Here is an 11546-nt window from a genome sequence, read left to right as displayed (position 1 = left end):
GTGTCTGGTTTTATTGTTACTGGTGGGGCAGACCCTCTAGGGAGAACCTGTTACTCTGGAGGATGAGGGGACCTTTGTGGGATCCTGGAAGGATTCGGTGCCTTTTGGCAAGATCCTGCAGCTCTCGAAGTTTCTTCTGCTCGCATCTGGGGCTTGGGCTTGGCTTGCTGTGCAGCCTTCTGTGACTGGGGCCAGGGGTGGCTTCTCTTATTAGCTGGCCTCCTGGGGTCTCTATCTGGCTGCTTTGGAGGTTGGAAATGGCATGTGTCAGGAAGGGGATGACCCCTGACCTTTCTTAGATTTTTCTGTGTTGTTCATTTGCATTTTCTGGTGAGCTGAGAGTTTATTAGCCAGCAAGGGGACGAGCCAATCCAAGCTTGCTCTTGCTCAGGGAGAAGGGAGGTTGCATGAGGAGGCAGCCACCTAGCATGGGTAGAGCGCTGGCCAGAGCATCTGGAAGTGAACGGTCTCCTCATTTCTCTCCTCCACTTTGTCAAGTTTCAGGCCTGGTCCAGCTCCGAGTTGGTATCATTTTATTTATTTATCCATTTACTGGCGAAAACTTGCTCCTTGTGAGATCTTAGTTCCCTGACCAAGGATCAAACCTGGGCCACAGCAGTGAAAGCCTAGAATTCTAACCACCAGGCCACCAGGGAACTCCCATGGTGTCATTGTATACTTGCAACTTTTCTATGAGAATTGTTTCAAACCTGGAAATCAAAATCCTGTCAATATTCTCTTTCCTTTTCAAGGTGGTTTCTCTGATATTCTGAGGCCTCTCCTCTGTAGGCCATTCCTGGGTACACCCAAGGTCTCCTGTGGCTCTGCCTAAGAGTGTTCTCCACTCGTAGGATAGTGCTCCATCTGGGAATGCCGGGGGGTGGTGGTGGGGGCAAATGCCTCCAGGAGAGAACCCTTTTTTTTAAAAAAAACTAATTAATTTGGCTGTGTCAGGTCTTAGTTGTGGCATGTATGATCTTCTGTTGAGGGTTGTGGGTTTCTCTCCAGTTGTGGCTTAGTTGCCCCGAAGCAAGTGGGATCTGGTGCCCAGACCAGGGATTGAACCTGCATCCCCTGCATTGTAAGGCGGATTCTTTTTTTTTTTTTAATTTAATTTTATTTTTAAACTTTACAAATTGTATTAGTTTTGCCAAATATCAAAATGAATCCGCCACAGGTATACCTGTGTTCCCCATTCTGAACCCTCCTCCCTCCTCCCACCCCATACCCTCCCTCTGGGTCGTCCCAGTGCACCAGCCCCAAGCATCCAGTATTGTGCATCGAACCTGGACTGGCAACTCGTTTCATACATGATATTATACATGTTTCAATGGTAAGGCAGATTCTTAACCACTGGACTACCAGGGTAGTCCCCAGGACAGAACCCTTGACTGACATAGAATCCATTGGTGCATCTGTGCCCCGGCTCCCTTGTCTTTGTAGGACAATTCTGTCGTGTGCTCCACACTGTCCCCTCTGGGCCTCAGTTGCTCACACAACAAAACTCTGCTCAGCAACACACCCTCCCTTCCCAATTTCACCATGCTTCCTGGCTCACCTCCCGTTATGGGCCCAATTGTGTCCCCTGCCAATCCGTATGTTGCAGCCCTAACCCTCAGTAGTTCAGAACGTGACTGCATTTGGAGATAGGTGATTATGTTAAATGAGGCCATTAGGAAGGGTCCTAACCAATCTGACCAGTGTCCTTATAAGAGAGAATTTGGACCCAAAATGATACCAGTGGAACATGCAGAGGGATGACCACGTGAAGAGGAAACAAGAGGGTTACCATTTGCAAGTGAAGGAGAGAAGCCTTGGAGGAACTGCCAGCCCTGCCAGCACCGATCTTGGATTTCCCACTTCCAGAACCATGAGACAGAAAGTAAAAGTGAAAGTCGCTCAGTCATGTCCAACTCTGCGACCCCATGGACTGTAGCCTGCCAGGCTCCTCTGTTCATGAGATTCTCCAGGCAAGAATATTGGAGTGGGTTGCCATGCCCTCCTCCAGGGGATCTTCCCAAACCAGGGATCAAACCTAGGTCACCCGCATTGTGGACAGATTCTTTACTGTCTGAACCACCAGGGAAGCCCCAATGAGAAAGAAATCTATTGCTTAAGCTGCCCAGCCTGTGGTATTTTGTTAACGGCAGCCCAAGAAGGTGAATATACTTCCCAAAGAAACTACTGCACTGAAACCCCTGGCTCAGAGCCTACTTTTCCAGTCACTGAGACGGAGTCTGAGAGTAGTTTATAGAGAATATATGGTAGTAGTATACATGGCTCATCCCCATTGGGCAGAAAAGAAGACAAAAGATCGAGAGACCTGGGATAAGTCAAAAATATCTTCATCGTCACCTTCTCCTGTTTGGATCTGGGGCTGGAACACTGCAAAGAGCTGGAGTCGTGCGGAGAAGTAGACACCAGGAGTGGGGCTGGGGTAATGTGCGGTTCACAGCGCATGAATACAAATGCTTTTATTCACATGAAATTGCTTCCGAATGAAGGGCTGCTCTAAAACTGACCCTCAAATGGAGCATTTTGTGTTACAAAATAAAATTGCATCCCTTCGGCTCTGAGAAAAATGCATATTGCCCTCATCTGAAATGTGGTGATAATTATATGCCACATTATTCATCCTGTGTCATTTCTGGTCACATTCAGCATGTGGCACGGTGGCAATTGAGGGTGTGCTCGAAACAAAGGCAGTCACGCAAAAGGCAGGGGGGACGGATTTCAGGCGGTCAAGGTAACTGGTACACACCTGCAATTTCAAATGTTCTCTGTGTAGGAGGATCAACTTGGTCATGCTTTTTAGGGAAAGGGGAAGAGACAAAAATGGGAAAAGGAAAGCAAGTCAAATAATGCCAAGGTATCAGAGGCTCTGTGTGTGTGTGTGTATCAGGCCAGGAAAGTCAGGGTCACATGCTCTGACCTGAGAAGCCTTGGTGGGGGAGGGCGTATTAGTTATCTGTGCGGTGGTATTGCGCTGGTATGAGCTGTATTATTTATCTTTTGCTGTGTAATAAATGATCCCCCCCACCCCACAACTTCGCCACTTAAAGCAACAAGCATCTATTATCTCCCATGGTTTCTGAGGGTCAGGACTTCAGAATGGCTTAGCTGGGTGATTCTAGCTCAAGATCTCTGATGAAATGCTGTCAAGGTATTAGCTGGGGCTACTATTGTCTCCAGGCTTGACTGAGCTGGAAGAACGGCTCACACACATGGCTGTTGGCAGGTGACCTCAGAAGATCCATCTCTGAGCTCGCTCACATGGTTGCTGTCAGGTCCAAGCTCCTCATCACCTGGGGCTTTCCATAGGCTGCCAGAGTGTCCTCGAGACATATCAGCTGGTGCCCCTCGGGAGAGAGAATGAGTGGGCCAGAGAGAGCCAGAGTCGGGAGTCACCGTCTTTTGAAACCTAATCTCAGAGGTGATACCCTATCACTTCTGCTCTGTTCTTTGTGTTAGAAGCTCAACCCTGAGTCCAGCCCACGCTCAGAGGGTGTGAATATCAAGAGAGAGGAGGGCTCCCTGGGGGCCCTCTTAGAGGCTGCTTGCCACAGGGGTCAGGCCTTTGGTCAGCCTTGCTGACCTCAAAGCTTGTGGGGCCTGAGAAAGTTTCTGTCAGTACCAATGGATGTGGGGACAAGAGCTTCAGATGCACGACTTGAAGGGTCTCGGTTCTTGCCCCAACTCTGCTATTTCCTGTCTGTGTCACTCAGAGCAAAGACACAAGTCTCTCAAAGAGTTAGTTTCCCCATCTTTAACCACAGGGACAGTAACACTGACCCCTCAAAGGCAGGGTGATGGAACGACGTCAGCTGCAGAACACTAGGAGATGTAGGGAATGACACTGGAGAACATTCCCCAGGATTGGGACACCTGGGGCTTCTATGGTGACTGTTTCTACAGTGGTGGGCTATCCTGGCCACTCCAGGCTCTAGGGATTTAAGGGCCAGAGACAAAATGCACAGTCATGAAGTAACTGACTGCTGTGTGGTGACGCTCTAAGGAACTCAGGCTCAGGAGACAGCTGATGGTCACCGGCAAACCCCAGCCCCTCAAAGCGAATGCCTTGCCTGTCCCATCACCCTGGTCTCTGAGGGTCTCCGTGACTCTTCTTCAGATCTCTCTCTGTGAACCTCTTCACTGGCCAGAATGAATAGGAAAATCTTTGAAAGGTTGGGTGCTTTCTGAATGATATTCTGGTTTCTGGGCCTGCAGATTTTCTGTTTCTTCTGCTTTGAAATAAAGACTTGAAATGTCCCTCTTGTGTGAGGTGCTGGGGGCCACAAGTCTTCAGGAGGGGAGAGACAGGCCTGGCCCCGCTATGCCTGATCATACCTCCAGCTCCTTGCACAAGCCCTGCTTACTATTCTTTCTAATTTAATTTTTTAATTAAAGCCTGATTCGCATATGTTGAAAGGCGCAGAAGGTGTACCGTTTGATGGGTTTTGGCAACTATACACATCTGTGGATCCACCACCCCAGTCAAGATATAGAACATTTCCTTGGTTCCCCCAAAGTCCCCATCCTCTTCCCATCAAATCCTATTGGTCACCAGAGGCAGGCCCCTGTCCTGATTTCCGCCACTGTAGGTTAGTCTTGTCTTTACTTGGATTTTATAGAAATAGATCATACAGGGACTTCCCTGGTGGTCCAGTGGTTAAGAATCTGCCTTGCAATGCAGGGGACGTGGGTTAGATCCCTGGTTGGGGAACTAAGATCCCACATGCCATGGGGCAAGCAAGACTTTCTGCCACAACTTCTGAGCCCACGAGTGCCACAACCAAAGAATCTGCGCTGCAACAAAAGATCCAGCGTGATGCAACAAAGATCCTGCGTGCTACAACTAAGATCTGATGCAGCCAATTAAATAAATAAATATTAAAAACAAAAACAGATTATATTGCCTGTGTTCTCTTGTGTTCGGCTTCTTTTGCTTGACTTATTCATCTGTCAGATCATTCAAGTGATGGTGAGTACTGCTAGCACCTTCCTGTCTGTTGCTGAGTAGTATTCCATTACACGGTTATATCGGCTATATCACAATTTGTTTTTTCAGTCACCACTTGATGGATATTTGAATTGCCTCCAGTTTCGAGCTATTATGAATAACGTTTCAAGTGTTTTTTTGGACGTATGCTCTTATTTCTCTTGGGTAAGTACCCAGGAGTGGAATTATGGGATTGGAGGATAGTTGTATGTTTAATCTTGTGAGAAGCTGCCAGACTACTGTCCAAAGCGGTCCTGCCATTTTATACCCTTGTCTGACATTTGAATCTTGAGTAGTAGGAGGTTGTTTTGTCTCTGGGTCTGCTTTGGCTCCTGCCAAGACCAAGGTTTCTTCTCCAGATTTCCAACCTATTATGCCAATCTCCATCATCTTCTAGTAAATTTCCTTTCACCCCAGTTAGTCATAATCTGTTTCTGTTGCTTGTAGTCTAAGTACTCTAGCTCACTGATACAGTGCCTGGTGCACAGAAGAAGCTCAATGAAATGTACCAGCTCTAGTATCAGAAGTAAGATGTCTAGAAAGTCACAAGGGGTGGGGAGAGGGGACAAGGTGAGGCTTCTAGATTGCACGTGTGTAGGAGGGAGATGGATGCAGCTATGAGAGGGGAAGGAAGAAGAGGAGGAAATTCCAAGATACCTGGACATGCGAGTGTCATTCGTCACTCCAGTCTGGGGGAAAGGAACTTTTTATTTGGGATTTTGGTCCTTTCTAGTGTGAGCTGAAGAGATTCAAGAGGTGCCTGCCCCTTGGGGAAGGAAGAGGGTTTCTGAGGCTCCCTGATCACCATTGTCTTGGCTATCTCCTTATCTTCCAGCTGTGGGAGAGGAGGCAGGCTTTCTCTGACAGGCCCACTCTCTGAATCTTGGCCAGTTTGAAACCTACGTTAACTGCATTGGACAGGGATGTGTGGAAACACCAACTGCCTTTGATTTGTGGCTTGAGTTAAGGTCCCTGCAACTTTTGGGCTTCTTTATTTAAAATTTTTTCCTTCCCTTTAAAAATGTTTTATTCTGGCCCAAACAGACTATAATCCATTTGCAGGGAAAACCACTCCCACCACAAAATAGATTTTGGGTGGGGGGCTGGGGGGCATAAACTATGAAGACAAAAAGAAGGAAAACAGGCTTTCTTGTTCATTTCACCTCAGGGGTGAAATAGTTGAATCTTATGGCAAGGGCATATATAATTTTATAAGAACTTACCACATTGTCTTCCCAGGTGGCTGTCCCATTTTACACACCCATCAGTAGTGCCCCACAACTCCAGCTGTGTCTCATCCTTGTCAGCACTTGGAAGAGTCATTTTAGTTTTAGCCATCCCAGTGGATGTGAAGAGCTATCTCATTGTGGTTTTCACCTTGGACTAGTTTTAGTTTCCAGGGAAAGTATGAGTCATCCGAGTAGTGTTGAGAATGGCTCCGTGACTGTGCTTGTAATCTGACATTGGAAATATCAGCAGAGAACAGCTGATTTGGAATTCCAAGGAACACTGTTTGTTGATTCTTCATTCAACACCAACTCTCAGCATAGCCCATGACATTAACCTGCTTCAGTTCCCACCTTATCAGCCCTTGTTTTGCTTTAAGTCACGGACAGTGCGGTCCATACTCTACTGCATGCTGGCACAGTGATTCCTGGGGTGGGGCATCCTATCAGGTAGGAGGACGCTGCCCACACAGCATTGAGGAACTGTGGGGCTGTCTTGGAGCACGGCTTGTTCTCTCATAGATTCCTGCCCCAAGGGTCTGCATCAACACTGTTCACACGCAGGAACAGAGTGAGGTCCTGGCCACAACTGCAGAGGTTCTTCATGTGACATCCATAAACTGACTTCATAGGTGTTCACAAGACGTTGAAGCTATATATGCACAATTTTGCAAGTATATGATTCTTTTTTTTCTGTGAAAGGGAAAGTTCCTAGCCTTCACTGAGTTATCCAAGATTGGCAGTTGACCCCCAATACCTGTCTTTTTCTTTTTTCCCAGAGCCCCTGAATTATTTCAGGGTACATAGGCCATGTGAAATACAGACTACATTTCCCAACTGCCTTGCAGGCTAGATGTGATTAATTGCTGGCCAAGAGGATATGGGTAGACATGTAAGGGGGGCAAGTTCCAGGAAGTGTTCCTAAGAGGAAGAGGTGTGTGCATGCTCACTCTTTGTGACCCTTTGGATTGCAGCCCTCTGTCCATGGGATCCTTTGGGCAAGAATACTGGAGTGGGTTACCATTTCCTCCTCCAGGGGATCTTCCTGACCCAGGGATCAAACCCATGTCTCCTTCATTAAAGGTGGATTCTTTACCACTGAGCCATCAGGGAAACTCAAAGGGAAGGTGACATTTTTTTTTTACTTCCTGCTGGCTGGAGTGCAGATATGATGGTTAGAGCTTGAGCAGCCATCTTGGACTATGAAGTAACAAAAAAACAAGAGGGAAAATGTCTGGAGATCCCATGAAGATGGAACATTATACCAACTTTGAACTGCTTCCATGGACTTTACTTATCAGAAAGGGAAATACATTTTTCTCTTAAGTCACGACTCTCTTGTGTTTTGTGGTAGGCAGCCTTTAAGATAGCCCTCAATGATCCTGCCTCCTGAGACTCCCACTTTGGTACAGTCCCCTCCCACATTGTCACAGAGTTGGTTTGTGTGACCAGTAGCATATGGCAGAAGTGATGGCGTATGACTTCTGAGATTTGGTTATATAAAGACTGCTGCTTATGTCTTGGGTTCTCTGTCTCTCTCATGGATCACTGGCTCTGGGGGAGCTATGTCATGAGTAGCTCTACAAAGAGGCCCGTGTAGCAAGGAAGTGAGGCCTCCTGCCAACAGCCATGGGAGAGAGCTTGGAATCAGACACTCCTGCCCCAGTGAAGTCTTTTTTTTTTTCCCCAGTGAAGTCTTGAGAATCTGCAGCTCCAGACAGTAACCTGGCTGCAGCTTGAGCCAGAACCACTCAGCCAGGCGGCTCCCAGATTCCTGACCCTCAGAAACTGTGCAAGATGATAAATGTTTGCTCTTTCAAGCTACAAAGTTTGGCTAGCCCCAAATTTCTAGAAACAATGTGTTCCCTGACATTGGACAAGCCATGTTGCTGGAATGGGCCTCAGTGTCCTCCTTTGTAAAGTGCTGCTGCTGCTGCTAAGTCGCTTCAGTCGTGTCTGACTCTGTGCGACCCCATAGACAGCAGCCCACCAGGCTCCCCCGTCCCTGGGATTCTCCAGGCAAGAACACTGGAGTGGCTTGCCATTTCCTTCTCCAATGCATGAAAGTGAAAAGTGAAAGTGAAGTCGCTCAGTCGTGTCCGACTCCTAGCGACCCCATGGACTGTAGCCTACCAGGCTCCTCTGTCCAAGGGATTTGCCAGGCAAGAGTACTGGAGTGGGTTGCCATTGCCTTTTCCGAGTGAGATGGTTGCTATAGCAGATGCTGGCCTTTTCCAGATGAAAGTGTCTCAAAATGTGGAGAGTAAAGAAGGCAGGAGAGGGTGGGATGGGCAGGGATCAGAGTGTTTTTCTCTGGCTGTCATCAAACCGTCGCAACATTTTGATGAGCCTTCTTGAGACTGGGTGGGTGGGGGAGGCAAAGTGAAGAAAGAATTGCTCTGCCTAAGAAATTAGAAAAGACCCCGATGATGGCAAAGATTGAAGGCAGGAAGAGAAGGGGATGACAGAGGATGAGATGGTTGGATGGCATCACCGACTCGATGGACGTGAGTTTGAGCAGGCTCTGGGATCTGGTGATGGACAGGGAATCCTGGCGTGCTGCAGTCCATGGGGTCGCAAAGAGTCGGACACGACTGAGAGACTGAACTGAATTGAACTGAAGAAATTAGGAAGAATTTTCCAGGGAGTGGTCTGCAAGTGGAGAAACAAAGGGGCAGGAAGAAAAGAGATTACCAAAGGGGAGAAGCCCTTGAACGTGGCCGTGAATTGGCGGTCTGGGGAAAAATTACTGAATGCCAGGAACTGCTGATGAATTTTTAAAATAGTGAAGTGCTATTTAAGTTGTTTCTCGTATCATGCTGAAATCTATTTCCATGACTCCAAACTCACAGACACATACACACGTGTGTGTGTGTGTGTGTACACATGCACAGAGATACACAGCCACCAACTGTGCCTCACTACCCTGCCTGGCACACAGCATAGAGCAGGATTTAAGGGCATGGAAACTGCACCAGTCTGGTTTATTTTTTTATCTTAGTTCCCCAACCAGGGATTGAACCCGGGCCCTGGTAGTGTAAACGCCGAGACCTAGCCACCAGACCACCAGGGAATTCCTGGACCGGTCTGGTTTTGAATATGGCCTCTGCCTCTTACCAGCTGTGTGACCTCAAACCTATCCCCTGCCCTCTCTGATGAGCCTCGGTTTGACCTTATACAACAAAGCATCCTCCATTGAAGTTACTGTGAGGAGGAAGCCGGGTTCCGCCTGTGAGGCCCCAGGCCAGGGCTGAGCTCCCTGCTCAGGGACGGTGGGTCTCTGCCGTGGTTGTCCTCTCATTGTTGTCCATCTGCTTCTACCTGTAGCAGGCCAGTCACGCTTCTGGAAAGGGTGACCTGAAAGCTCCTCTTCTGCTAGGTGTCCACCTACTCAACTTCCAGCCACAGGAAGAGATTGCCCTGTGTGACCCCATCCCTCAGTGGCCCCTCCTCCCCCAGCCCGGGAGCCCAGGCCACCCTGGGTAAGTGAATGGATGGCTTCTGGGAGAAGCTCAAGGCCTAGGCTGGTGGCTCGGGGGCAGGGTCCTGTCACTCATAGGCGGGGCTCCCAGTAGGGCTGTTGTCTTCTTGCTCTTCTTGCCTGTTTTTCTGGCTGCAGAAAAACCTGAAGCAGGTGATCTAAGCCCAGTGGTTGACAGTGAGACAGGCTGACTGGGAGTCAGCTGACCGAGGGTGGGGAGGATGAGCTGGGCCTCAGGTGAGCATCTCTCTGAGAGGGGCTGGAAGTGACAATGGTGACAGTCATCGCCACCCCGGTGGTCACCTCCCACACCCTGGAAACTCCAGTTCTCTGTGGACACTGCCTTCACTTTCCCTTGGGGTTGAGCGGTACACATGGGTGGGTGGGGGAATATGTGACCCAGAGCTGGGTGAGAGGCTGTGGAAGGTGGCAGAAGCCATAGAGGAGCCCACTGTGGCCCACATGACAAACATCTGTTATCCCTGCCAATGCCTAGACGCTCAGGATGTTCAGCCTCAGACCCACGTTCTTTATCTGTCCCTTCAGGGTCTCTCCAACAGGCTCATGGGATCTTGGCCAAGGCCCCACTAAGGCTGACTGCTCTCCCAGATGCAGGAATGTGGATGAGGTGCAGACAGGTGGGCACTGACTGGCTGCCACATACCTTGCCCCCTCCTGGTTGGGCTCCCCAAGGGGCCTGGCCCAAGCCTATCACTGCACGATCAGAACTGAGTTCCCCATCATTCTGCCCATTCTGGGAACTTACGATAATCACAGTCTCAAAGCAGCAAAGCAGTAGACTCTTCACCAAATTCACTAGAGAGTGATAGATACAAAATGCCAATGTGTTTATTACCTCGAGGAGCTTTATATTAGGCCGACAAACAAAATATCACTGACTGGGTGACTTGAACAACAAATATTTATTTTCTCATGGTTCTGGAGAGGCTGGAAGTCCAAGGTCAAGATGTCAGAGGGCTGGTTTCTCTAGAGGTCTCTCTCCTCGGCTTGTGGACGGCCGCCTTCTCACTGTGTCTTCACATGGCTTTCCCTCTGTGCTCACATCCCTGTTGCCCCTCCGTGTGTCCACATTTCCTCCTCTTGTAAGGACACAACCCCATTTTGATTTAATTACCTCTTTAAAGGCCATGTTTCTAAATGCAGTCTCATTCTGAGCTCCTGGGGGTGAGGGCTTCAATAGATGAATTTGAGGAGGTGGAGGACACAATTGGGCCCATAACAAGTTTGTCGGATGTGAATCATTGGACTGATCCCAGGCACAGAGCTGCCTGGTGGGCAGACAGACCTATGTAGGAGCTCAGGCCTTGGTTCTGAAGGTCATTTGGTTCCGGCAGATCTAAGAGGACCGTGGGTACTTTGCTGCTTCTCCACTGAGAGGCGGGGCCTGTCATCTCTTCCTTGAGTCTGACCAGGGCCCTGGCAGCTTTGATTAATGAGGATGACAGAAGTGATGCTGTGCCAGTGTTAGGCTTAGCATTTAAGAGGACCAACAGCTTCTCTGGGGGCACTGAGCCTCCACGTCAGAAGTTGAACCACACTGCTGGAGAGACCCCTTTGGAGAGGTGATGATACCCCTGTCCAGGGAGGGAGGTCCAGCAGACCTAGCCTCTTGAGTCCCCTGCTAAGGTGCCAGGTGCAGGAGCGAAGCCCTCTTGGATGCCCCAGACAGCACAGCCAGTAGCAGAATGCCACCCAGTGACCCCAGTCAATGCCAGGTGCTGCTGAAGAATTGCCCAGCTGTGCTCTGCCTAAATTCTCGACCCCAGCATCGTGAGAAATAATAAAACAGTTGTTTTAAGCCACTAAGTTTTGGGGTCAT

Source organism: Bos grunniens, chromosome X (assembly GCF_055505025.1).
Source record: "Bos grunniens cultivar Pamir isolate PY7600 chromosome X, Bosgru_T2T1.0, whole genome shotgun sequence".
NCBI lineage: Eukaryota > Metazoa > Chordata > Mammalia > Artiodactyla > Bovidae > Bos > Bos grunniens.
The sequence above is the reverse complement of the archived record's forward strand: the minus strand, read 5'-3'. Positions refer to the sequence as shown.